Here is a 6000-nt window from a genome sequence, read left to right on the forward strand (position 1 = left end):
ACTGAAAAGCAAAGACTTGAGATCATACAACAAACTGCTACTGTAAAGTCAGAGACAGACTGGAGGCAGAAGTCACTGGAGCCATAACTGATAATACCCAAATGGCAATAATTTTGATTAATTGCTGGTGGCTGAAGGCGGACTAACTTGAGAATTATAAACTTGGAGAGCTGTGGTCTTAGAGATACCTTTATACTTTCATGATTTTTACCTCCAAAATTTCCTAGAGTGGAGTCAAGAAAAATCCTCTTGTTTCTGGAAGGAGATTGGGAGGAAGTAACCATTTTGAAACACACCAGGCTATTTCTCCATAAGGTAAGTCCACTCTCCAGGGGGAAGGACATTTTCCCAATTTTAGTCACCTGTAATGTTGTCTCACCTAAGACCAGGATAGGGTGGAGTGAGGAGAGGTTAGAGACATTTTGTGAAGGTCCACAGATAGACCTACTAGAGGACTTCGATTCAATCTTAAGATTATTAGAATGTTTCCCCATCCCCACACCTGACGGCTACATTAATAGGGCCCCAAAATAATAATTGTGGATAACAACTGGAAAAGCTGTAAGACACAGATTCTATTTGAAGAACAGTCCTTCAGAAACACAATGACAATAGGGAACACAAAGAAACAAAAAACACTTTGAGAAATTTGTAGCCCCTGGCAGCTATTGGTTACATTAACATCAAATGCCAAGCAGATTAATATAAAACCTCAGACTGAAGGACTATTTATCTCTGTTCTTTTACCCAATATATCATGTCTCACTTTCAAGTAAAAAATGCAAGGCTTGTGAAAGAAATTGAATCAGTAATTAATAACCCTTCAAAACAAAAATGAGCATTGGATGAGATGGTTTCACTATTTAATTCTACCAAACATTAAAGGAAGAAAGTATATCAATTCTCCATAATAAAGTCCATTAAAAAAGGCAGAAGAGGGCCTCCCCAGTGGTGCAGCGTTTGAGCGCTGGGTTGCGAAGCTGCCCACAGCCTCTGCGGCGCCGGTTTGATCCCCAGCTGCTCCCCGGCCACCGGAGGAGGGTCCCACATGGCGCGCAGACCTCTCCTCCTGCCTCGCCCGCTGCTCCCCTCAGCAGTGTACTTCAGTCCTTCTGCCTGCTCTGCTCCCCGCTCTGGCTCTGGTGAATTCTCTCACCCTCCCGCGCTTCTGACTGTACCCAGTGCTTGTATAAATAAAATAAATAAATAAATAAAGCTTAAAAAAAATTAAAAAGCACTAAAAAAAAAAAAAGGCAGAAGAAACACTTCCTAACTCATTATATACAGCCAAAAATGTTGAAAGAAAGGAAAACTAGAGACTGATACCTCTCATAAACATTGATGCAAAAATACTCAAAAAAATTAGCAAATTGAGTCCAACAACATAAAAAAAGAATTATATACCATGAAGAAGAGAGATTAATTCCAAGTATGCAAGACTAGGTCACTATTTTGAAAATCAATGTAATCTACCATATTATATCCATTACCTCTTTATTCTTGGTCTGTTTCTGATGACTTATTGTCTTCCTCATTATGGTCATATCTTCTCTTCTTCATGCAACTGGGAATTTTTAACTGGATATTTGTTTTGAAATTTATATTAGTAAATGCTACCTTTTCCTGTATTTCTCAAAAGAAGGTGGAGTTTGCCTGGAAAGTATTTAGGCAGTTTATAAATTAGATTCATCCTTTCCAGATTTATTTTTAAACTCCTATTGCTGGATGTGGAAACCTTCTTTCTGAGGTTAATTTAGCTCCATTTCATTGTATTAACTAACCATTCTGTGGTCTCTGCTTAGTGCTCTATGTATTTAATGAGATTGTCCCACTTTGACTAGAGAACTGGAATGTTCCTTGCTATTGCATGGGTCCAAGAGATGTTTGCCTCCCAACTTTCCAGTAATTACACTCTGCCCAGAAGTTGTTCTTATCTGACCTCTTGGGGTTTCGCTTTATACATGTGCAATATACAGAGCATGTTTTTGGAGTTCGTTCTATATATTTCATCCTTATCTTGGGTTTGTTCCTCAGAAATCCCATCCACTTTGGCCACCCTGAACTTTCATCTCTGTTGATTTCTACTCAGTGAGATTGCTGGAATCTGCTGGAGGTTCATGGTCCTCAGTCCAGAAATCTCTTCAATTTTTAAAAATATTTTTTCTTGTGATGGTAAGGGTGTTTGCTTTTGTTTTCCTCATTTCTAGTCTCTCAAGGATCACATTGCTGTGCTGTCTTTTGTCCCATGTCTAAAATCAGTTGTTTTTATAATACCATCAGTTTACAGTTTGTTTATAGCAGGTGGTAACTTCTGTGCCAGTTTGTCCTCTTATGGTGGGAACACAAAGTCACTTTTACTCACTTTTACTCCATTAGATTTGTTTCAATTGAAATTGATTATGTTCATCCTTAAGATATCGCATATTTCCATTTATCTCAAAGTAATTCAGAATGATTCAAGATAATGATTACGATCATGGCAGAGTTTTTAAAGGGTACATTCCCCAAATGAATAATATAACTTAAAAATCATGTCCTAGCACCTTACGCTGCTTTAATATTTATTTTTTCTGAAATTATTTGACTCTTTTTTTTTTTTTTTTTTTTTTTTTTTTTTTTTTTTTTTTGTTTTGCTCTGAATTTATTAGGAAAGCTTGTACCAACAAAGGATCTCCTAGAAAATAGTAGCATGTGTTTCAACACAGATGTGAGTGGACATTTTGTACAGTAAATGTCAATTGGCTTTGTTGCTATGACTTTCAGATGATTAGCAATCATGATTTTCCTGTCATTACTCATATTGGGCAACTTTCTCAATTTCAGAGTTTTACTATATAATGGTTTAATATTAAATAAGATGCAGTATCTTTCCATTTCTTTGTGTCATCTTCTATTTCTTTTTTTTTTTTTTTTTTTTTTTTTTTTTTTTTTTTTTTTAAATATTAAATTTTATTTTTATATTCCCCCATACAATTGCAAACGCCCCATGCTGACCCCAATCCTTCCCCTCCCGCCCCCCACCCCCCAAAAAGTGTCTCTGGTTCATAGTTTTTTTGTTGATTTTGATTTCACTTTCTTATATTCATTTTCCTGGTCCCTTATTTAAGTTTTCTAGATTCCTGCTATGAGTGAGACCATCCGGTATTTTTCTTTTTCTTTTTGGCTTATTTCGCTGAGCATGATCCCTTCCAGTGCCATCCATGTTGCTGCAAATTGCATGTGTTTATCTTTTTTGAATGCTGAGTAATATTCCATGGTATATATGTACCACATCTTCTTGATCCAGTCATCTATTTTTGGGCATTTGGGTTGTTTCCAAAGCTTAGCTATTGTAAACAGTGCTGCTATAAACATAGGAGTGCAGGTGCTCTTTGGAATTGATGTTTCTGTGTCCTTTGGGTAAATACCTAGGAGTGGAATTGCTGGATCATATGGAAGCTCTATGTTTAGTAGGTCCAGAAATCTCCACACAGCTCTCCATAGTGGTTGGACCAGTTTGCACTCCCACCAACAGTGCACAAGAGTTCCTTTTTCTCCACATCCTCGCCAACATTTGTTGTTGCTAGTTTTTTTAATATGTGCCATTATCACTGGTGTGAGATGGTATCTCATGGTAGTTTTGATTGCATTTCCTGATTACAAGTGATGTTGAACATTTTTTCATATGTCTGTTGGCCATTTGCATTATTTACCCCTCTTTCACACCCACACTCTGCATTAGTGTCTGTCTTCTATAGGAAACTTTATTTTCTTGTTTTCTCCTTGATCATTTTTACTCCCACACGCTGTCCTCAGGCAGCCATAAAATCTAGCAATGGGTTTTTAAATATCCTTAGAACCATTATCAACCTCCCCCCTTCAAGGTGATTATAGAAAAAAAATCTTGAAGAATAGTTATATGCAAAGTCAGTTGGTTTATATTGTGATGTGCCATGGTTTTTTTTTTTTTTTTTTTTTTTTTTCCTTCAGTATATTTAGGAACTTAAGATAAAATTGTAAGCCAAACAGGGTCGTTGCTTTTGTGGAAATTATAGTCTAGTGCAAAAAAGCCATAACCATCACACCATTAAATTTATATTTGTAAGTAGTTACAGTTGTGATGAAGGCGAGGGAAGTTGTGCTAAGAGACAATATAACAGGGGAACCCAGCAGTATGGTGAACTCAGGGAAAACGTAAAGAAATAACTACTGATGTGAAATCAAAAGCTTGAGTGAAAATTATGTAGACACAGATGGTGGCAGGGAAGTGGGATGAAAGAGTTGTTCAGGGAAAGGAAACAGCTTGTACCACAGCCAAGGTTAGGAGGTTCAGGGTGCATTTATACAGTAAAAAGAAGGCCAGTATGACTGAACCAGACGCTGAAGATTTGATTGTGAGATCAGCAGGAACTTGGAATTTAGTTAACGAAATTAGAACTTACTTTTAAAAAGTTATTTCAGGCAGAGTAATCTGATAAACTTTAAGCTCTATAAAAAATATATCTTGATTTCAGTATGAAGAAATTGAAAAGAAGCAAGAATGATGAAAGAAAATGTTACTGCTGACAAAAAATACCAATAACCTGAACGTGAGATTTAGCAGGCAGTGAAATAAGAAAACACTGGATAGGTTGAAAAGATTGGGGAGGTAAAAGAAACAGAACATGAATTATTGTTTGATATTGGCATTGAAAAAAAGCAAGGAAGTGGTAATTACAACTGATGGAATTAACCAGGTGATGGTGTTATCTACTCAGATGTAAAAAGTAAAGCAAGGAGAGTGGTGTTTGGGAAGGTGCTGAGTTTGGAGTGTCCCTTAATGTACTGAATTGTAGATATGGGTAGAGAGTTGGACATAGTAGCTAGAGTTCAGAAAAGAGGTCAAAAAATAGTATTGGGGGCCTCCCTGGTGGTGCAAGGAGTTAAGGTGCAGCCTATGGAGCTATCTGCAGCCACTGCAGCACAAGTTCGATCCCTGGCCAGGTGCAGCAGACCTTTCCTGACTAGCCCACTGCTCCCCTCAGCAGTGTATTTCAGCCAATCCACCTGTTCTGCTCCCCACTCTGGTGAATCCTCTCACCCTCTGCACCTCTGGCCTGTACCCCAGTTCTTGTATGCATAAATAAATAAATCTTTAAAAAAATAGTATTGGGAATATAATATTAAGCATTAGGAGAACTGAATAATCCTGTAAATATAAGTACAATTTTTTTAAATCCTAAGGAAATAAGGTATGTGCTGCTGTCAGGGTCATTAAAAGGGCAGGTGGTCTAATGTGAGGATCAGATACATTTTCCAGATAATTGAACAAAGTGTTGAAGGGTGAGGATGAGTTAAATGGGGTTAATGATGTTTTCTTACATTGTCAGTGAGAAGTTTAACAGAAACACTGTATGGAAAGCCTTAGGCCATAGCATATTTCCTTGATTCTAAGATGATAGGATGGAAAAGATAAATGAATTAATAACAGCTTTGAGGGGGATAAAGAAACAAGAATGCTTACATGTACATATTCAGTGTAAATGCCAATTCACTTCTAAAATATTAAAATGTTAATATGGTGAGGACTGGGCCGCAGTGTTCTTCATAACCCAATCCTAGCACAGTACCTGCCACATAGTAGATGCTCAATAAACATTTGTAAAATAAATTAATATATGCCTCTCTTTTGTTTTTCTTTCATGCTCTTCTCTTGGGTATTATTACTCCATTTATCTTACCAGGTGTACTGGTATTCATATATTTTTTTCCACAGAATATTTTTGTTTTAAAAGATATGATATAAAAGGAAATGATCACACTTAACAAATGAATGCATAATGGTGGAAATTTGGGCATTTCTATTAGAACTATTTATTATGAGATAAAGTTCTTAGGATCTTTGAATCGGAATATGTTTTTAAAAAGCACTTACATTAAGGCACAATAGACCTTTAAAAAGCATTAACTTCACGTAGGAATAGCTCAATTTTTGGTCAAGTCATTATCCAATGCTGGTGGACAGAGAGGGCAACCTTCCTA

This window comes from Talpa occidentalis, unplaced genomic scaffold (genome assembly GCF_014898055.3).
Source record: "Talpa occidentalis isolate TD23 unplaced genomic scaffold, MPIMG_talOcc4v2.1 talOcc4.8, whole genome shotgun sequence".
Lineage (NCBI taxonomy): Eukaryota > Metazoa > Chordata > Mammalia > Eulipotyphla > Talpidae > Talpa > Talpa occidentalis.